A 23,790-nucleotide genomic window follows, 5' to 3' on the forward strand; every position below is an offset into this window, starting at 1 on the left:
TTACTCATAGACAATGACCAATTTTGTTGTTACAATCTATTCTTATAGGCGGGGGTTCACCTCTTTGCTTCAAACTGAACCTGACAGCAGTTGTAGATACTTCTGGATTACTGGCTGAGAAAGATGTATAGTTTCCCAGTCTGGTCAATGCTATTTGCGAACATCCAGCATGATCCTCGAGGAAATAGCACCTGCACACATAATATAATAATTATAATAATAATAATAATAATAATCCATATTTGTAAAGCGCACAATCACCCGTAAGGGTGTCTCGGCGCTGGGGGCCGTCGGGAAGATTAAGCAAGCTATTGCCCAGAGTCACATGGTGCTGGGCTAATCTGCCGCCGGTGCCGGGGATCTAACCGTGATCCCCAGATTCCAGAGTCAGTCGCCCTAGCCGCGGCGCCACACATAAGCACCATGACATTGGTATCTCCTTTACTCCTGAAACCGCTCTGGTATTGAAATCACTACACCAGCTGTGACGCACTACAGCAAAGTTTACACTTGGTTAGGAGTGCACCCAGGGCCGGGGTTAGGCATGGGCAGTGTGGGCAGCTGCCCAGGGCCTCGCACTCTGCCTACCAGGATGGGGCCCCGCACAATGGCAACACCCCACTTGTCCTCGTGTACCCATGCCGATCAAGGTAAAAGAAAGGAGTCTCTTTCAAATTGGGCTCATGGGAGGGGGGCCCCCCAGCTGGGGCCTCTAGGGGATGGTGCGTGAAGGCCTGGGGGAGGGGGGACACCTCCCCGGCTGCCCATTCAAAGACTCCGCAGGACACCCATTGTCATCACTTTAGCCCGCACATAACTCTCAGCAACCAAGCAATTCTCACACCTTCAGTCCGAATTGGGCTGTAAAAGAGATGCTTCAGTATGGCTGAGAGCAGCTGTGACCCAGGTGGAGTCTGCACAAAGCAGCTTCCACGAGCCCAGAAGATGTCACTTATGTAAATTTCAGGGGCCTCTCACCTTCCCTTTTGCCCAGGGCCCCGAAAATCCTAGAACCGGCCCTGAGTGCACCGGATATAGCGTTCTCCTATGACGCACCTCCCTCATCTCCCAGCCCAAAGACCCAATCAGATGCATTCAGGGTTCCCCTGGTGTTGCCGACTTGTGCTGCATGCGATTATGTAAGATGTCGGATTCCTAAAATCAACCAGTTGTTGCAAGGAGGATTATTTAACCAATAATAAGGTCTTGTATTTTGCTGGTATTTGGAATTATTCCCTTTCCCGCGGTTGACGGGAAGAGTGTAAAATGAGTAGTCGCCCACATCGTCTTCTATTATTGGAAATAAAATATGAAATCGGAGACGACCTCGTCAGTGTAAGTGCTGCAAATTTGTACTCATTTTGTTTCTAACCTTTAGCAAACACCTGTCGCCCTCTTGTTTGTTTTTGAAATGCAAAAATACTTGTGTTTCTGAACTTCCCGTAATTACACGTGTTTTCCCTTCAAAGGTAGACCTATAATTGTTTGCGTATCTTTATCGAAATATACTGTATTCTGTGTTTTTCTACATTCTTCTCATTGTTACTCTATTTTATTCATACCTATTTACAATACATATTTTATTGCAAGGGAACAGTACACATAACTGCAAGCAGATCTGATAACATTCTCAAATTAGCAACATAGATGTAAGATTAACAGTTTGCATGTATTGAATATTTTATTTCTTAAACGATTTTTAGAGTGCAAAATAGGCCCAGCGGAGCCTAGGGCTGCACTATACAATCGTTATATCAAAGGTGTAGCCAGGTACAGTTACAAGAAAAGTATAATGCAAATGCCCAAAATAACAACAGACAATCCAGTTATAAAGACAAGAACATGAAAAATGATCGGTAAAAGAAAGAGAAACATGTCCAACCCATCCAAGAAGTTCCACAAGGTCTCCACAGCGTGTAAAGAAATGTTCTGGGTTATCAGTAAACAAATAAAGGTAGGGAATTAAGCATCGAACTTTCAAAGAAATGTGTTATTTCAAGCCTGAAAATGGGATCACATCGAGTAGAGCTGCATTCAGCAGAGATGCAGTCAACCCCGACCTCTGTGCAAATATGATGGCGCAGCAAACCTTTTTTTTTAGTTTTTCTTAGAATTTATTGATCATAGTTATATAAAACATAAGATAATAAACCTTCTGTAATAAAAGCAGAATTATGATTTATCATAGAAAATAGGGTCTAACAGTACATTATATCTAGAATACATGTATACTTATAAATGATTCAAAACATTAATGGAAGGAGTATATACAAAAATCTATATACGAGGAACAAGGAAATTACGAAAATAAGGTAGAAAAGTAAAAGACTGAGTAGTGGGAAATGTATTAAAAGTTAGATACTTGAGAATTAAATAAGAAGTAAAGTATACTTAATAATAAACATGGAGCATTATATATTTAGAATTCTAATAATTCAGTAAAAAATGTTGTGTATTACAGAAACATTTCAGTCGTTTAAATCATCATGTTATAAGGAATATATGAAGAGAGCGCAGATAATTATGGTAATTCATTATACATTTTACGTAAAATAGAATACATTAAAAAGGGAGGCTAAAGCACCAAGCAAAGATGGCTCCTGGCTGTGAGCCCCTGTCGATGAGTACTGGAACTGGTGTCCATATGATGTCTCTCAGGACACTGATGCAAAAACAACAGTTGATGGACAGAATGCAGAACAATGTCATACATTCACCCCAGTACAGAGATCTGGGCCTAAATCCATCGTTTTTTTTGCTTACCATGCCTTTCCAGTTTGAACCCAGCCATATGCAAATCAGTCTTGACCCTGTGCCCCATGGGAACAGTCTAGCCCGAACTGCAAAGCCAGGTCCTCCCTGGACTGGAAACAAGCATCCTAGGACCGGTTTCGGGCTTTCAGGCCTCATCTGCCAGGATAGCTTGATTCCAATGGCATGGAGAGCACTGAGGCATGGACCCAGTTGCAGATGGTCTGGTTAAGGGGTGCACCAGGACTGAGGTGGTGGTCGTGAGGAGGATGTAAACCCCTAAAAACAGTGCGCTGCCTGACGCATCTGCCAATGCAGCAGCAGCGCATGATGATGGCAGGCCAAGCATGACTAGGCATACCTGGCTGCACAGGTAACTCAAGATCCAGCTGCAGCTGAAGCACCTGTTGATAATAGGGCTGCCACAAGCTTGGGGGAAATGTGCACATGAAAGCTTGGGTCCAATGGTAAGCAGCAGCACAGGGGCACCGGAGAATACAGACATACGTCCCGAGGGAAAAAGTTGGCCACATGCAGAGCTGGTGGCGAAGCTGATGGGGTGGCAAATGCAGGACTCGTAACACCCTCTCACCCTTTGGGGGAAAGGTCTATGTCCCAAGGATGCACCAATGGATTATTAAGATGGACTTGTGCATGCAGGTGAAAGAAAACAGTGTATAAGGCGTGCAGATTCCACAAGATATGAAGCACATGGAGACACTCAAGAGAAAAATACTCAATACCTTGTTGAAGGTGGGCTGGTTTACAAATGAGTTGATGAAAGGTTATCTGTGATAGGAGGAATGAACCAGGTGGGTAAGGGGATGGAAGCTACCCCAATGGGGCCTTTTTAGTGGTCAAAGTGAGGTGCTCCTGCGCCAGCCTTTAACAAAAGTAATGCTTCTGATAAATTGTGTCTGGGAACCCCTAAAACAGTGCGCGGCCTGGGGCATCTGCCAATGCAGCAGCAGCGCATGATGATGGCAGGCCAAGCATGACGAGGCATAACAGGCTGCACAGGTAACTCAAGATCCAGCTGCAGCTGAAGCACATGTTAATAGGGCTGCACAAGCTTGGGGGAAATGTGCGCATGAAAGCTTGGGTCCAATGGTTCAGGGAGGACCTAGCTTGGCAGTTCGGGCTGAACTGTTCCCAGAAGGCACAGGGTCAAGACTGATTTGCATATAGCTGGGTCTGAACTGAGGTGGCAAAGTGAGCTAAAGAATGATGATAGATTCAACCCAGATCTGTGACTGGGGGTGAGTGTATGAAAAGTTTCAGTGCTCCGTCCATCATCTTCTTGTGTTTGCTTTGTTTGCCCTAAGTTGGCAGGGTATGCCCAGCCGTGGGTCTCTTGCTCACTTTGCCACTGGATTCAAGCTAGCCTGGCTGATGAAGGGTGTTACCCAGAAACCGGTCCCAGGATGCTTGTTTCCAGTTCAGGGAGGACCTGGCTTGGCAGCTCGGGCTTGACTGTTCCTATGAGGCACAGGGTCAAGAATGATTTGCATATAGCTGGGTCAGAGTGAGGTGGCAAAGTGAGCTAAAGAATGATGATGGATTCAACTTAGATCTGTGACTGGGGGTGAGTGTATGAAAAGTTTCAGCGCTCTGTCCATCATCTCCTTGAGTTTGCTTTATTTGCCTAGACACCCTGAAGGCTGACAAAACTAAACTTGCCTTCTACCTCATTGTTATAGCAAGGAAGAAAGGGAGAGAGGATGTTCTTTTGTCATTGGACGTCAAAAAGGCATTTGACACGTTAGATTGGAGAATGCTCTTGGAGGTTCTCAGGTGCTTCAGCTTGGTTGCCAAGATAAGGGAATGGATTTAGCACTTTACTGCAACCCCAACGCCGGAGTCAATGGCCATTCTGCAACCCCCCTGGTCCAAAGGGGTACTCAACAGGGATGCCCCAATCCCCTCTTCTATTTGATCTCTTTCTGGAGCTCCTCTTCCAGAGCATCAGAAACAACCTATAGATCCATGGCATCTCATTCTGCAGGGTTTCTTTCAAAATGTCCACTTTTGCTAAGGACATCTTGTTCTCTCTCACAAAACCACGGTGCTCTCTCCAAGCTCTGATTCTATTCCTTAGAGCAAGTTCGAAGAGTGGCCGGTCTACAGATCAACATGATGAAATCTGAGTGCCTGATTCTAGTAGGTGAGAACCCGTTAGCAGAATCACAAAAGACGCAATTCCAGTGGCCGCAAAACTAGCAGATACCTGGGCATCCAATTGAAACTCACCTTCGCCACATATGCTAAGCTAAACTTTGAATTCCTTTTTACGAGAGATTATAACATTGTTGTCAGCTGGAGAAACCATTCTCGTTCATGGGTGGGCTGGGCAGGAGCCCTTAGAATTACCCTATTACCACACATCCTATCCTGTTTCAAGATATGCCCTTACCAAACCCCAAAGAGGATATTGCCTGCCTTCAAGCCACTTGCATGTCCTACATTTGGGAAGGTAAGCGCCTCAGATTAGCCTTTGAGATTTGTACAAGATACCCTCTGGAGGGGAGACTGGGAGTCCTGCATTTACTTCACTACTACCAGGCATACCAACTCCACAAAATGTTCAAATGGCTCAAAGAGGAAACTGTCAAACCATGGTCCTTTACAGACAAGAATCTCACATCCAGACCACTGAGTGGGGTCCTGTGGATTCCCAAGGTCATGAGTGGCAGACCTTTGTATGTCTCCCCGGTCACTAGAGCCTTTCTCGCGGTCTGGGACTCGGTCATCAGCAAGCAGTGCCTCATCTCCTTCCCCTCACAACTTACACCTATTATAGAAAACCCTGACTTCACTCCAGGAATAGAAAAGCAGGCCTTTTTTAAACCTAGGTAGAAAAGTTTTCTATGGTCTTCAAGACTTCTTCATGGGGGACTGAGTGAAGACATTCAAGGCACCCAAACTCAACAATGGGATCCCAGAAATTGAGCGTTTCTACTTCCTCTTGCTCATCCATTGGGTTTCAAATAGCAGCATCAAAACAGAGGTGATTAGGGTACTAACCCCTTTTGAAAAATTCTTTTATCACCTCACTTCCCTCAAACACTTCATTTCCATCATCTATAGCCTTTTCAATACTCAGAAGGCTACAACCACAGTGTTGTTCCAACTGTGCTGGGTGGATGACCTGTAAATGACTCTAGGCACTAAACAATAGCAGTAGTTGTCCCATCGCAACACCAAGTTTGCTCATAACTCCCATAGCAGGAAGATCCTTTAGATATTTTTGTGCTGCTGGCATAATCCTGCATTGCCTGAATGTTATCTACGCCACCCACCCCAAAGCATTGTGGTACAGACGTTATGGCATTGGCACTCTCAAACATCTTATGGTCATGCCCCCACTTGGAGAACTTTTGGGATGCTGTCTTCTTGGCTATCTCCCAGATTCATGGGCATGACCTAGACAAATTTCCTGAATTTGCAGTCCTAGGCAGACCTGCTGAATGATTCTACCCACTCCACCGAGGGCAAACAAATATCCCACCTTTTTCTAGCCACCAAACACTTAATTCTCTTACTTTGTGGAACACCCACTACCCCAACAAGCAAACATTGGCTTCACAAGCTGTTGCACCTGCTGGTCCAGGAAAATATTGCCTATGACCTGGTGGACAAATCACAGCTCTTTCATAAATTATGTTACCCAGTTCTGTCCTACCTGAACGCTGACTTTTGAGACGTAGCCACAGAGACTTTACACCTTGGGCCTACTCAACACAATGCTATCGCATCACTTTGGTTCAGCTCATAATGGCGATGTGGATGCTTAGGTCACAAGGTTTCATGATGGGATTGAAATGGTTGGCGGGAAAGGAGGGGATTGGACCGTATGGGCTTTGTTGTGGGGAAGTTTTGTTCTTGAAGGTACTACTTGTGTGCCACCATGTGCATCATTCAATAAAAATCATTGAAACATATGAATAAACAGCTATTGGGAAAGGCAGCTGTCTTTGAAGATAAGCTTCCAGTGGTCCACGTAATGCCCAATTTAGGCCATCAGAAGGAAAAGATTAATGCCAAAGAGGCCTGTGCAGCTGACTTTGCTGCAAAGGCTGAAATACAGACGGACAATGAAGCAGTCTTAATCAGCTCTCAAATGAAGATGGACACAGATATACAAACAGCAATTCAGGCAACTACAATGAGTGAAACGCCTTCAGATGCCTTTCCTCTCAAAAACCCCTTCACCCTTGATTCAGATAGCACTCCTGTGGTTACTCTAGCTGTAGTTGGAGACAGGTTAATGCCTAATCAGGTGTCTAGATCAGATTTAATCAGGGAAGCTCATGAGGGGTTGGTGTCTGTCAATGCTGGGATAAATACAATGGTAGCAATGCTACAGCAGTGCTACCGATGGCCCTATTTATATAAACAGACTAGAGACTATGTTAGGCAATGTGATGTTTGTCAACAGATTAAGGCTTCTACTTTTAGAAGACAACCACAAATTTGCCTCACAGTTTTCAACATCCTGTTTAGGGTTTTAAATTTGGACTGTCTCAGGCCAATTAATTCTGTTAACCAATATAGGTAGATTTCGACGGCAATCAATTCATGTTCTCAATTCCTATGGGTCTGGCGTCAGAGAAATGCAGGTGCTCAAGCAGTTGCAAAGTATTTGGCATGTCTAGTGGTGATGGGAGCAGTTCATTAATTTCATTCAGACAATGGTCCTGTGTCCGCCTTCAACGCTCTTCGAGTTTGTCTACAATGCAGCAATCCAATTTGAGCAGAGAGTAATTAATTAGTTAAGCATGCTAACAGCACGATTAAACACGTTTTGACTACTAAGGTACTGACTATGTAGTTCAGAGAGCATTAGAAACCTTGACTAGAGTAATAGTAGGGGCCACACTCGCTACATGTACTCTTCAGAGCGTCCATGCAAGTACGAGGCCTTGATAATGATGAGAACGATGCTAGTGAAAAAAAGTTTGACCAGAACCAAAGTGTAAATGTCTTATTCAGTGTCTAGGAGGTCAGAGACAAGCTGTCCAACATAAAACATTCTGAAGTCACCACCAGCAAAGAGAAGGTTTTTACATCTGCTGATGGGTGGGTCCCTAAAGTAGGAGATCTCATTTGAGAAAATATTCAGGATAAGCAAACTTTTGAGCCATCATACAGACCACCTGTTCCAGTTCCTGGGATAAAATGTGAACGAACTGCAATCCTGCCTTCTTTGCCTAGTTCAAAGAAAAACTGTCACACGTCCATTGACTCAATCAAGAAGCGTGGCCTATTCTGTATAGCAGACTGTCATCAACATCCAGAAAGATTCAGAGTAGAATATCTCAATCTCTCCCTAATCTAAATGAAATTGCCCTAGAAGAGAGCAGTAAAATCACTCGCTTGAGTAACTAGCTAGGGATATTTGAGTGTATTGCATCTCCAGCTTTGCAACGAGCAATGGATTGTGATGCTTCCATCACTAGTTGCAAAGGTTCCAAGTAGCATTATATTTTATTATAAAACTCCACATGGCTCAACATCGGTCGAAATGATGCCCTTTCAAGAAACAATGATTGATGAGAATGAATCTGAGTTTTACACAGAGGACTTTTCATCATGCTCCAGAGTCACTCTATGCCATTGATTTCTTCTTGCTCATCATTGGTTTTATGACAGATACTGACTAACAATGTTGGTAACCTGCACTCCCCTTTTTAAAAAAAAAATAAAAACATTGCTCACGTTATATGTTTTCAATGTTATACCATGGTGCTATCCTCTGTAACCTACTTAACACCTTGCAGGTATACAATAATTTCAAAAAACAAACAGACAAAAACTGTTTGCATAGGAGAATGCACTATTCACATGCCCTTATGGTGCTTTTTACTTCAGTTCAAAATTAAATTATTTATTCTCAGTTTTTATCACCATGAACATTACTTCAACCAATCCCTAATTAGTAAACCATATCATATTTCCTGTATAAATTTCGAATAGAATACTTTATGACATTAAATTTGACACAAAAATCGATGAACGGTCGATATTTTCTGGTTTATTCTTTTGGTCACGCTTTCATGAATTGGTCACGATTTTATGAATTATGACCGCATTCGTGGCAAATGCGGTCATAATTGATAGAGTGTTTATCGTTATCTTTCAGTATTTGATTAGTGCGGCACCCTTAGGCTCACGCAGAGGTGAGCGTTTTATACATTACAGTAACACGGGTGGTTTTTGGTTGCATTTTGCACATTCAGCATGATTCAGGCGACGGTTCACTACCTTTACACCGGGTGATATCGGTGCAGACAACATTTTCCTTCAAACAATTTGATTACATATAGTGCCACAGTGATGTTCGTAATGCGTGATTTGGTGCACTAAAAGTAATTATCTTGATGAAATTAGCACGAATACCAGTAAAGGAACTACTGGTGATGCCGGATATCCCATTAATGAGAGTATTGTGCTTTTGAACAGTAATGATTTTTTCAAATATTGCATTATACTCTGTGTATTATTTGCAGTATCCCCCTGATGAAGGTGTTCTCACCGAAATGCATTGGGCAATGTATATACGAGTAATGAAGAATTGAAGAAAGAGAAAATGAACTAATGAAAGCGTAACCGAAAGAATAAACCAGAAAATATCGGCCGTTCATCGTTGATGGATTTTGTGTCATATTTAAGGTCATAAAGTATCCTGTTCGAAATTTATACAGGAAATATGATATGGTTTACTAATTAGGGATTGGTTGAAGTAACGTTCATGGTGATAAAAAAAATGAGATTAAAGTAATTTATTTAATTTTGAACTGAAGTAAAAAGCACCATCAGGGCATGTGAATAGTGCATCCTCATATGCAAACAGGTTTTGTCTGTTTGTTTGTTGGAGATACTTCATACTGCCATGGACCTACAGAGTGTTTATTTTCAGCACTGTGACTGACAATGTTGTCCCTCGTTCTACTGCTGAATGGACATTGCGTTCCTGAAAGTACTGTTACACAACCTGTGGTTTTAGAACTTCAACTGCATTCCTAATCCCACAGACCTCAACAAGATATATATGCTGCAGATATTACAGATTATTCTGTGTCCGGGGAATAGTTTGGGAAAAGGTTCCTTATCAGATAAAGAGACCAACTGAGGCATTGCAATTGCTGTATATATTGAAAGTTTCAATTAATTATTCCTGGTTCTGTTTCATCTGACTGGGATACTAAAGCGGCAACTCGTATGTTATCGGATTTACAAACATATATCACTTTGAATAATTAAGATCCCTATTTGAATACATTGAACTATAAAGAAATATACTGTTTGCTCCATCATTATGTACACTATTACATACATAGAACTAGTCATCCTAGAGAGAAATATAAATACACACAATGGGAGAACTGTTAGGCTTCCCCCCAATGTTATAAACTAACGTAGTCCGAGAAATGTAATCAGAATTTAGCCATACAGGGATAGAGGTACTGAAATGAATATGTAAATGAGTCGTATTTGGGGAGCAAATATTAGCAGATTCATGGTAAAGAAGGCCTGTTTAGACCATGTTGTAGAATAAGGTGTAGAATCTCCACACCATGGAAAGGTTAACAACATAAACAGAACGTGACAGGATGTCACGATTTATAACAACCTGGGCCGCAATCTGGACCTTTATTAAGCACCAGAACCCATCACTGACATATGTTCTGTCAGAACAAGCTTCAGGAGGTGCAAGTACTGGCCAAACAGATGGTCACTATGCAGGTATGTCGAGTTGAGGCAGGGGTAAGGGAACAATGGATTGGGCGTGGGTGCACATCCCCGCTGCACTCCTTGAATGCATGCATGCTGTGGTGGACCGTGGTACTGGCTATACCTGCACTAAATCATTCATGCTCCATATATGCCCCTGCCAAGTGCCTCACAGTGGGCCTGACATCCCTGAATGCTCTTGTGCTTGCATGATATGCAAATAGTGCTTTTCTGGCACAATTGTGTGACACCAATTGTAGTGGTACTGATTCTTCACAGAGAGTGTCCTTCTCTCCGAGCAAGGAGAGCCTTGCTGTCATGGATGCGGGTAGGAATAGTCTCCATGCCCACCTAGGCCTCTTTCACTGGTGTTCTCTTGTATTTCTGTAAATACTGCCAGGTGCACAAACTGTCACTGAACCTTCCCCTCTACACCAGACCATTCTGAGCGGGACTGTATTTTATGCTTCTCCAGCAATCTGTGCATATTTGGTCTCCATACATGGTGAATCCGAACTGTAGATTGGATCCCGAAAATGTTTTTTTCCTTAAATGCGTTGTTTTAAAGTCGCAGGTTTTAGTCTATTGTGAATAAGATGCTACATTTTTTTTTCTTTTTATGGGGGTGGGGTGCATTGCTGTAAGAAAGTGGCTCTACATATACTGGACCAAAGTAAGGTGCAGTGTGCATAGAGCCCCCAGTCTCCAGAGGTATGACAGAGGTTAAAGTTAGATATAACCTTACTCTCTAAAGTGGTAGCTTGGTCGAGCAGTAAGGCAGTATCAGCGGACAGTGTAAAGCATTTGTTGTACCCACTCAGTCAGCAATAGGTTTCACACACTCAAGAACTGAACTATAGGCCAATTGTTTTTATATCAAAATATATAGTTGTTTTATTTTAGAACCAACAGGTATTAAAATATATTTTTCTCAATATGAGTGACTTTAGTTAATTACTTTGCAAAAAGGCAATAGACTTTGTAAGTACAATAGCTACAGTGGTTGCAGTAGGCAACACAATTCTAAACACAATTTAACATTGGGTTTTTCTACATAAATGCAGTTGATGACTTTAAGGATTACTTTTCTAACCACAGGACTGGATCCTGGATTCAGTCCCGGGACCTAAGCTGTAAGCAGTTCAGTAAAAGCGTTTTGGTTACAGTTGTGATTTTTAAAGAATATAAATGTATTTTCAAAGTTGACACTTCAAACTTTTCAGTGAAAACCAAGCAATGTTATCCTATGGAAGGAAATTCAAGTCACAGGTAAAGTAGGTTCTCGTTACTTTGGTAATTCAGCACTGGGACCTCTACCTAAGACAGGTAAGTAATTACGGCTTGATAGCTGGTACGATTTTTAAAGAATATTTATAGTTTGCAAAAATTGACACTTTGGAAGAAATTTCACAGCAAAACAGTCAATGGTTTCCTATGGAAGAAAATGCAGATAACTGGTAAGTACAGTTAGGATTACTTTTGCAGTTCAGTACTGGGCTAGAAAGGTACAGTACTAGCTTCTCTCCTGATCAAGGGTGAGTAATTCGGAGTTCGTTATTCGGCTGATTTTAGATAAATATTTTAAAGTTTCAAAACTCCACACTTAGAAGTGAAACCCAGTCTATGTTAACCTATGGAAGGAAAGTGAGTTATCGGCTTTTAGGTAAGTACTCAACTGGTGGAGTTAAGGTTGTGGGCGTAGACTCGGGGGGGGGGTCTCCCAGGATCAGAAAGGTACAGTAGTTACACCCTCAGTTACACCCTCAGTGGCACAGGGGCAGCCAGGTGCAGAGAGTAGGCCCAATGCAGTCCAATGGAGGGTAGGGTGCCTTTGGTTGGTGGCTGCAAGCAAGCAGGCCACGCGGCTGTGGGAGCTGAGCTCCTGGTCACTTACTCAGGGCAAGTGGGGAAGTAGAGTAGAGTAGTTGTTGCACTTCCAGCGGCACTCTGGCAGCTGGGTGGAGGGTGCTTTGAGCCGTCAGGCGCTCAATGTTATCCAATGGGAAAGTTGAAAAGGGAACAAAGGCTGCACTCGGGGACGGAGATTCTTCAAGTGCGACCGCCACTTCGAGAGGTTAGTTGGGATCTTGGAGAGAAGGTAGGTACCCCAAAGGAGGGCACAGGGGCCGGGTGCAGGGGTGTCTTTTGGTGTCAGGGAATCTTACCCTCGGCTGGTCGCGGTTGGAGGGTTCTAAGGCTGCAGGCGTCCTCTGGTTCGTCGAGGAGGGTCTTTGGGCAATGTACTTCGGGTCCCAGTCACCGGGGGGACGTCCTCGTGGTCTTGGGTCACTCAAGCACAGGCCTGGCTTGGCAGGTGCAGAGTGGGCTGGATTCGCGGTTCCTGGCTGGCACCAGGGGTATTGCTGTTGGAGCAGAACCACTGCTCGTGGGAGTCCCAGTCTTCTGGAAGGTTCAAGGCAAGCAGCTCCTACGGGTTGTCGAGGTTGCTGTACGCAGGAGACGCCGAAGTTTCACAGGAGCAGTTTCAAGAATCAACAGGCCTGTAGGGTTCTGGGTTCAAGTCAGTGGGCGTCGTCCTTTTGTTAGCAGCTGTGGAGCAGGTCTTCCTGTTTCTTGGTTTTCTTGTTGTTGCAATCAGCATCTGAGGAAGGAAGGTTCAGGGTGCCCCTAAATTCTAAATTTAGGGGCGTTACAGGTAGGGCACGGGCAGGAACCAATGGGTCCCTGTTCTGGGGTGGGTACACCCCCTAGCCTGCTCCTCTCCTGTGGGAGGGGGAGAGGAGCCTAGCTGTGATTGGGCAGGGCTCCCCATTTTCAAGATGGCCGGAGCCCGGAGTCGTGTTTCACCTCGCCTCCCCCACCTGAGGGGTTGGGTTGGCATAGGCTGGCAACCCCCTTTCCTCACTTAGGTTTTACCGCCATTCTTCCCACCAGAGTGGGGGTCAGAACCGGTGGAGGCCAGTTGCTGAGTGCAGCGAGTGGCCTGGAGAAGCTCACAAAGGCGGTATGCCTTTGAAGCTTCCCCTGCCCATCCTGGGGGAGGAGGCTTGGCACCTCGTCCCAGAATATGCATTGTTCCAGGCCCTAGAGAGCGGCAGGCTCTCGACCCAGGGGTCCAGAAACATGTCTGGTGGTGGCAGCCTCGGTAGCCACACAGTCAGGACACCGGGAGTTGGTTAGGTTTCAGTGGCATCAGTGCGGGTTTAATGTGCTGAGAAGTTTGATATCAAACTTCTCAGTCCTCAGTGAAGCCATCATGGTGCTGTGGAGTTCGTAATGACGACCTCCCAGCATCATATACTCTTAAACGGCAGCACTGCACTTACAACAACAACATCATATTCAGACACATAAACTGGGGATGATGTAAAGACAATAAGTCCAGACTCCATTTTAAACTTTAATATTTTGCTTGATCATTGTCATGTTTACTTTTGGCGTAGATGCTGTTTGTCCTCATCTTTCCAAGAACCCGTGAAGGTACTAAATCAACCATACGGTGACATTGATAAAAACACCTAATGTAACATCAGTCAGGACATGCGTATCTAGATTTAAAGGCCAGCTAACGACAATGAGAAACAATGTTGTCTGAATTGAAATATGGTTACCATATTTGTTTATACTAATGACATACTCATTCTTAGACATACTAGCATATTGATGCACACATGTCTCGTCAGAAATTCTTCAATAATCAAAACTGGGAGATAGGAGCATAAGGGGGCCCAGTTGGCTCCAAGAGAACATGCTCATGTAATCAGAAAAGAGTGCACCAAACCAGATACTATGCCAGAGTCTCTCTAGTGTTGTTCTATAAACTCTCAAACCCCATTTTCCTCCAGCGGTGTATATAATCTTTGCCAGTGTCATTTTTGTGGGTGGTATAACCATTGGGTTCAGCACCCGGGTACCACCGTTTCCAGGTAAGGGTTGCCTCCAACTGGAGAGTGTGTGTGGTAAGTAATACTGGTGGGATCAGAGTGCTTTAATAAAATTGCCCCCTATGCCTAAAGAAAGTTTTAATATGGAAATAGAGGAATAGGATTAAAGTTGAAAACTGTGTGTGGCCCCATGGGCCGAATTACTTATCCTTGGCGTCAATCAGGGTGTTCAACATGTTTCGAGTTGAAAACACCTCTAGGGGTTTGTGGCCTTCGTAAGGACCTTGGATAATCAGTTCCCTATTGTTCTTGGTATTTGGATAAGTACATTCACTTACATTCCTTTGTATTTATTTTTCAAAAAATCATGGTTGCAGGTGTATTGGCCTTCAACTTGGAAAAACATAAGAAAAGAGGAAATATTTCTCCTCTTCTTTATACAGATCATTCATTCCCAGACGAGTGATAGTTTTATCATGCATAAATCACCATAGTAGTGCAGAGTAATGTATGCTGCACCACACAAATCTCATGTAAGTGAAAATAATACATCTATTTTTATTTGGAGTAGAATAAAATGTTTAATATTGATTTTGAAGTAAAACCAGTCCATTGACTTTGAGCATTCTTATTCTGTGGTCCTTGCAAAACTCAGCGTGGGGTGTTTTCTTAAAAAACGGTGGTTGGGGAGAGATGCAGTGTAAAGTAAAAATCTTTTGTTCAGATGTATCTGCCAAATGTAAGATATGCCGATTTCTTTTTTTTTTTATAGGATGAATTTTCGGGGTGTGTAATAGTAATAAAATGTTCATGCATTAATATTTGGTGACTTTTCCAGCTCCAGTGCGGTGGGGTCTGTAGACTGTGTCCTGTTTATCTCAATCTCGGTGTATTCGCTGTCAATATTCTGAGATAGTTGGCAGACAAAAGGGAGATTGCATATCATTATAAAAATATACCTTTTCGCGTGCTACCTAATGCCGCATGGGTAGCAGATTAGGGCATGGAAATCGTCCTTTAGTCGCTAGATTTAGAAAAACATAATTTAGAAAAACAAAGGCGGGGTTGTCCTGTAAAAGTCCCTATTGAGACTACAGTAAATTCCACTATGGTTCATCACTTACTTGGTGTAGGATAACCCGCAACTGCTCGGAGCTACCTCCCTGTCCCTAGGATTGAGAAGAGTTGCCGGGACGCCATATTTATACTAATGCAGTGACCTTAATTACTGGTGATTTTGAGATGATTATAAGGTGTGGGCCCTGCTTAAACATGGTCAAATGGCATGTAGCTCGTTTTTCAAGTCGGTGTGCTGCTGTGCTGTAAAAAATTGTCCAAATTTCCACATAATGACGTGAATGGGTTATGTGTCATTTACTTGGAGAGCTATAGTGTTGCAGAAATAGACAACCAGTGTCCGACTGGAATTGGTCATATTTTTAACTTACTTGTTCCAGACGATCGATCATGTGGTTGTTTTAAACGTCACAAATTTAAAAGCAAATACTGATAAAAAATAGCGTGTGATAAAAAAAGTTTATATAAAAAAATATATACATATTTTGCAGGTATTGCATCTGGTGTGCTGCTCTAATATAAAAAAAGGCACATTGTCAACATAATGAGGTGAATTGGATACGTTTATGATGCTTGGAAAGTGGCTATACTACAGAAATGGGCAAAATGTGCCATGCAGTAATTTTTTTAGACTATAATTTTTTGAATATTGTCAGCAATGTCATGTGACTGATTAAAAACAGTGTTCGGTTCAGTGGTGATATGAAGGTTGGCATCTCAATGTCTGTGAGGTTCGAACATGCTTAGAAACATGTTGTGCTGTGGAAGATGGGTGCTGTGGCCAAGGACTGTGTCAACTGTGATTCTTTGTATGTCAATAAAGGGGAGTGGTGGTTAGAACAAAACTGTTTACAAACTCCACTGATCCGATTGACTGCCGTTGGGTTTCCTTTAGAAGAGACAATGACACTGGCTGCAGTTTGCTGTCAATATGGTAACGTGGTTAGAAACCATATATATTTGTTGTGGGGAGATGGGTTCTACCTGTATTGGCTCAAATAATCCCTTGGGAAGGTGCCTTTGTAATCAAAGTTCAGCTTACCCTATGTTGTTGGGGGTCCATACTTAATACAGGAGTTAATAGACTCACAAACTGGGATTTTTATGCAACCTATTCGGTATTCTGGTTATGATGGTGTGTTCACCTCTGTCTTCATCCCATCATCTTTTGCTTGTAAGGGGCCCTTAGTGCAGCTGGAAATTGCGGTCATTGCTTGGCAAGTCAGGAATCCACCTGACCCATAACAAATATATATGTTTTTTAACCACTCATTACTACCTGCACCCAAGACCCCTCAACCAGTGAAAGACGCCTTGAAGAAGACAGTGGGGAATACACCATCATAACCAGAATACAGAATGCTGAGAAAAGAATTCAGCAACTTCTGAGTTGTTCCTGTCACTCCAATTCTGCCCTACTATTCCACCAGCAGCCCTTAATTCACAGTAGCAAAGGTTGCTGATGGGGCAAGCAGGATAAGAACAGCTCTGTGCCCCAATCAAGTAGAATTAACTGTTGGCTCAATAGGGACTTTAATAGGACAAAGCTGCCTTATTTTGTTTCTGAATCTATTGAGTAAAGAAAGATTTCTATGCCCTCATTCACCACCCATGAGGCATTAGTTGTTCCACAAAAAGGTATATTTTTTGTAATGATAGGTAATCTCCCATTTGTCTGCCAACTGTCTCAGAATAATTACACAGAATCTACCGAGATTGAGATAAAAAGGACACAGTCTAGAGACACCACCACTTTGGCACCGGAGAAGTTGCCAAATTGTGATGCATGAATGCTTTATTACTATTGCAAACCCCAAAAATACAGCCTTGAGAAAAAAAATACACTAGCCATATCTTACATTTGGCAGATACACCTAAATGAAAGATTTTTACTATCACACTGCATCTCTCCCGCTAACTACCGTATTATAAGAAAGCACCCTACCCCCGAGTTTTGCAAGGACCACAAAATACGAATAAAAATAGATGCATGACTTCCACTCACATGAGATGTGTGGTGAAGCATACTGTACTCTGCATTACTAGTGTGATTTATGAATGCTAAAACCATCACTCATCGGAGAACGGATGATATGTATAAAGAGGATGATAAATATGTAGATGGTTTCCCATTTTCTTGTGTTTTTTCCAAGTTGAAAGCCAGTACACTTACAAACATGATTCCTTGAAAAATAAAAATGAAAGAATGTACGGAGAACAATCGGGTTCTGATTATCCAAGGTCCCGACGGAGGCCACTGACTTCTAGAGGCGTTTTCTGGCCAAAACATGTTGTCCACCCAACTCGCCGCCAAGGATAAGTAATTCATCCCATGGCACCACCCACTGCTTTTAACATTACCCCAATTCTTCTATTTCCATATTAAAACTTTCTTTAGGCATTTGAGGTAATTTTATTAATGTGCACAGATCCCACCAGTATTACTTACAAGACACTCTCCATCCAGTTAGAGGCATCACTCACCTGGAGAAGAGAGTACCCAGTTGCAGAACCAGATGATGATGTCACCTACAAAAACCACTCAGGCAGAGAAAATATATAGCACTGGAGGCAAATAGGGTTTGAGAGTTTTCGGGACAACACCCAAAAGACTCTGGAATCGTATTCAGTGTGGGACACTCTTTTTTGATTACATGAGTAAGTCCAAAATTCCTAAAGCATTCATCATTTAGTATAGTATCGGTGATCAACAGTATAAAAGACTTATCAGGTGGCCATTGGGTTAGATAGGTCCTTCTCTCCAGGTTTTTGCACGAGATGGTGACAGAAACCCTGAACGCGATCATTAGATTGTCTTACTGCCGCAGTATCCAGTTATATGCTGGGAGTTGATACCAAGCCAAGTCAGAGAGAGAGGAGCTGAACCCAGCTGATGTTTGCTTTCATTTCAAGGGAACACTCTCTCCTGGCTACTAATAACTACACCTTCTTGCTGTAAAGAAGTATTCAGTGTGCTAAATCCTAAGAAACTTTATATACAAGATCAGCTAGTACTCCATGCTCTCACAATATTGTGGATAGAGGTAGGCTTTAGGGTGCTAGGCTGCCAAATGACATTTAGACTATGCTAGAAACATTCATATTATTCTTGTCGTTAGTAATATGCATCAGTGCTGTTTTAATAATATTCTTTGTGGTTTTTTTTATATGTGCAAAGCAATAGGACGAATATGTTGAATTTAAACACTTTTAAATATACAGTGTCTTTTCTCTTAGTGCAGAATTTATGAGTGATCTTCTAAAGAACAAATTGGGTTTGAATTACCATTGTGTCCCTTACATATTTTTTAGGGAGTATTAGTAACCCAGAAAGCACAGACACCACATCAATTATGTATTGAGTGTGGTTATGTGGGGCTACAACAACCTGTACTTTCACGCTTAAGCATTGGTAAACTGAACTAAGTTCAGGTACGCATGGGTGGGAGGGTTAGACACTGTAGTGCTAACAACATTTTTAAAACCCGGAATTATATTAAGAGGAGGAGGCCTTATATAGTAAAGCAAATGTCCCTATAATCAACATTGAACATCTTCCCGTAACCCTGCATATATATATGTTCAGTGATCTAACAACCAGCTTGCACTTGTGTTTTTTGTACCACTGATTTGGACTGCATTGCACATTTGGTCAGTTTCGAGTATCCAGGTCTTGCTTAAGACCTTCGATATTTTTATTAGAAGCCAGTCCTAACCACTTTCATTCGGTCCACTATGCCCTGAAATAATGTTCCTACATGCCGAGTGCCAACTACGCAAAGATACAGAAGCCTAACATCAGTAGAGCAGCTGAGATAGAGACCACTTTTTACGCATAAAGCTCATGACTGTCAAAATGTATTAACAGTGACACGCACAAAAGTACAGTAACAAACCTCAGCTATAAAAACACAACAGGAAAGACAGGCTCACAAGGAGAAGTAGAGAGAACACACAGTTGTGTTGATCTACCTTCATGCAAAGCTGTCCAGACAAAGTGTTCTTGCAAATGAACCGATCATTCTGTACTGTACGAATACCAGCCAGCAAAACAGAACGATACAATGTTTTAATTGAGCTAAATTACCCTAAAAGAGAAGTATAATTAAAAAGTAAACAATCGAAAGAGTATAACCTTGTAACGAGCACTGAGGCTTTTCTGAGAAACATTGAAGAGGATATGTGACTAGAACGAATGCGCAATCCGCTAAAACACAGAATGCGTGGTGGGGGAATCTAGCTAAGGGGGACTGCTGTACTGATGGTCGATAGGCACACACAGAAGAATCGTACATGACAAACACAAAATGGGGCATTGATTCGAATAATAGATGTTGACTCCGGTACCATCTTGTGGCCACCTTAAAGTTAATGGAAATCATACACTGCTGTAACACTCTTCCACGTGCCAAACTAAATAAGAAAGAGGTGCCCCAGTATATCATTTAACTGACTCGAAATGCAGGTGACTAGAAACGCAACTGTGCCAACTTTAAACACTAAATATGAAGTGTTACAAATTTAAACAAACATTCAGATTTATAGAGCAGGGAGCAAACTAGAAATAGTGTTATATATCTATAACATATATTACTTAAACATTTGGAGAGGAGACCTTACACCACCCAAAGAACAAAGAGTCAGTCACTCTCTAAATGATGTAATCTTGTAAGTCTTCTAAAGCAGAGTTAACATGGCAGCACCATTTCAAATCCATTACCTGATGTGTTGTGTAATTTGACACTCATGAGTAAATTGTACAGATTTATCTGGAAGTAATCTGGAATGTTTATTAGTGGTATTTGCATTGCACTTGCAGGAAACAGAAAAGCTCTAACAAACAACAAATAATATTTTTTAAGATATCTTTATTAATTTTGTACAGAGACATTACATAGTAGTAACAGTGCCCATAAGTGATCACAGAGTTTATGCTCTCCCCTGTATCCGAGTAACCACAAGCTATAATGCACAAACACACTATATGGTCTGCCCCCTGGTAACATAATCCACGACTGGACTCCGTCTTCGTGATAGCGTGTTAATGTACAATCAAACTTAAAAGCCAACTCACACAACAGCAAAGAACTCTTCGCCATCGTCAAGGAGTTTGCTAAACCCAACAGTGGGACAACAGATGTCCCATCCTCCCAAGACCTCTGCAACAATCTCGGCACCTACTTCCACCACAAGATCAACCAGATCTACGCCAGCTTCAACACCCAAGACCCGCCTATCACTCCTGCTACCACCACACGAGATAGCGATGCCCCCAAACAGATCCTGCTCAAATGGACCCCGCTCACCATGGATGACACTCTCAAAACCATTAAGAGCATTCACTCTGAAGAACCCTCGGACCGCTGCCCGCATGACATCTTCCACAGAGCATTCCTCCATTGCCCCAGAATTACTCCCCACCATGAACTGCTCCATCAAGACCGCCACTTTCCCCAATGACTGGAACCATGCCGAGATCAATCCCCCGATGATGAAAAAACATCCGCCAACCCGACAGATCGCACACATTTCAGACCCACCTCCCTGCTCCTCTTCTCAACCAAGGTTATCGAGAAGGCCATCAACGCCCAATTCTCTGAGTTCATCGGCCAACCACCTCCTGGACTCCTCTTAATCTGGCTTCCAAAGCAACCAAATTACTGATTCCTCCCTTCGCGCAACCACCAGTGACATCCGCTACCTCTTCGCCCTCGAGGAAAGAGCAGCTCTCATCTTCCGGGACCTCTTGGCCGCCTTAGACACCACTTCCCACCACACCCCAAGCATGAGACTCTACGGCACCAGCATCTGCAACAAAGCCCTGGACTGGATTTGTTCCTTTCTCACCGGTAGAACATAGCAACTACCACCCTTCCTCTCAGAACCCACAGAGATTGGCTGCAGAGTTTCTCAGGGCTCCTCGCTGAGCCCAACCCTCTTTAATGTCTACATGGCCCCGCTCACAGCCATGGCCAGGAACCACAGACTCAACATTGTAAGCTATGCTGATGACACCCAGCTGATCCTCTCCCTCACCAACAAGCCCACAATTGCCAGAAACAACTTCCACAACAGGATGAAAGCCTTTGCTACCTGGATGAGAGACTGCTGCCTCAAGCTCAATTTGGACAAGACCGAACTCCTCATACTCAAACCCAACACCTACGCTTGGGAAAACTCCTGGTGGCTGGCTGCATTAGGAACCTCCCTCACATCCAAAGACCACACACGAAACCTCAGCATCATACTGGAATACTCACTCACTATGAACCGCCCGGTCAATGCTGTCGCCTCATCATGCTTCCACACCCTTCGCCTGCTTCGAAAGACCTTCAGAAGGATTCCCCACTATGGCCAGAGAGACAGTCACCCATGCACTCATCAGCAGCAGACTCGACTACAGCAATGCACTCTATGCAGGTGTCACCCAGAAACTCCTTAGGAAACTACAGGATGTTCACAATGTCGTAGCCAGACTTGTACTCAACATTCCCTGCCACAGCCACATCTCCAAACACCTGAGAGACCTCCACTGGCTCCCAGTCAACAAAAGAGTCACGTTCAAGCTCCTCACACACGCCTACAAAGCCCTCCACACAATGCTAGACCAGCCTACCTGAACTACTGCCTTTCATTCCATGCACCCACCAGACACCTCTGCTCTGCCAAACTGGCCCTTGCCACCATCACTAGGATCCACAAGACCAGGACCGGGGGAAGATCTTTTTCCTACCTTGCCACCAAAACCTTGAACAGCCTGCCTCTCCACCTCAGGCTAACCCCTTCGCTGAGCCAATTGAAGAAGGATGTCAAGACCTGGCTCTTCGACTTAACCTAGGCAACCAGTAGGACCTTCTGCCCCGCGCCTTGAAACCCTTGCCAGTGAGTAGTCATGCTTAACAAATACTGATTTATTGATTGAACAGTTATAAAAATACAGAGTGACTGTCTTGTAGATCCTGCCAAAAAGCACTGAATTAATGCATAGCATGCAGTTCATGTATCAGGATGCAGAAATAATAGCTTCTGAATTCCAATCAACTTCTGTCCACTGCACTACCCCTCAGGCCCACCCACAACCTGTACAGATTATACATGCTTCCGGTATGCAATTAAGTGTTTCTCCTGCTCACGAGAGGGCAGGTATCCGTTTTGGCACCCAGCTTTTCAAGATAGGTGTCCCAGTTATTGTAGCATGTGCCCCTGCCACCTCGGTGTGGAGGACCTGACAGTACTTCAATCACTGCCTGAGCCCATCGACGCATATCCAGCAGGCAATCCATATCAATGCTGCGCTTGGCTAATAGGAGAGCCAGGTCAATGAACCAACACACGTGTCTATTTTTTTTTGGGTGGACCATGAGCCCAAGCATGCTATTCGATGCATCCCACGGTGTTAGAGAGTCCCTGATCTTGGACACCTTTTAGAGTATTGCTTCCAAATATTGCACAATGATTGGACAGTGCCACACTATGTGTGGAAAATCAGCTCCCCGGCCTCACACCTGGGTCAAGCCTCAGAGAACCCCAGGTACATGCGTCACGGTCTCTGTTACGTCAGATATGTGTGATGCAGGTAGATGAACTGTATTGCAGTCTGGAATTACTGGAGCTCTGTTTAACTGTGAACCTTGTCCACTGAGGGTCTATAAGCTCTGCACCTACCACTCTTGCCCACCACTCGTTGAGATGTCCAGTCTGTGTTGAGCAGCTCTGTAGTAATGCTGTACACAAGGCAGTGATGGCATGCCTGCCAGAGCTATATACCTTTGACACCCCCGGTTTGTCAATGCTGGTCCCTTAGATTTCCACAGCCAGCTGAAATAGCACATTGTGCAAGAACCAGCTAACTCCTCCCCCACGGGTACTACGCCCCGGAAACCCACCATGAACATTCCCTGGCCAGGCGTGGCCAGAGGTTATATAATAAATGGATGGAGACCGCTCGGGGTCTGCTAGTCCGTACCATTATCCAAGTGTGTCACTGGTTAATGTTGTGCATCAACTACCTTGCCTGCAGGTTTCACTCTGCGGGTCCCTTTCACTCTCAGGGCGGCCCCTGGCACACTGGTGACAAGGATTAATCACATGTGTCCTTCCTCATTCCTTCGCACCAAGCACTGGTACTGTGTCACCACGCTAGAAGACATGGGTTGGTAGGCTACAAAACTACTTTGTTGCAACCCGCGCGACTGACACAACTATCAAATTCTCCCTCCTGCTTGACTACCCAGGCAAAGAAATGTATAAACTGTTTGAACACTAGTCAAATACAGGTGCTACCAACGACAAAGCTGCTGTGTGCACGTGCAACACAAACCTTGATCCTCAACTAAACCCAGACTTTGTGCTTTTTAAACTCTGTCAATCCAGACAGTAGGAA

General features: G+C 43.6%; 1 protein-coding gene across 3 annotated transcripts in view; it reads right to left on the reverse strand.

The window, feature by feature from the left end:
* LOC144826433 (transient receptor potential cation channel subfamily M member 7-like) overlaps nucleotides 1–23,790 on the reverse strand; it is a 1,864,676-nt gene that overhangs the window by 1,627,524 nt on the left and 213,362 nt on the right. The window lies entirely within an intron of this gene.

Source organism: Lissotriton helveticus, chromosome 3_2 (genome assembly GCF_964261635.1).
Source record: "Lissotriton helveticus chromosome 3_2, aLisHel1.1, whole genome shotgun sequence".
In the NCBI taxonomy this organism is placed as follows: Eukaryota; Metazoa; Chordata; class Amphibia; order Caudata; family Salamandridae; genus Lissotriton; species Lissotriton helveticus.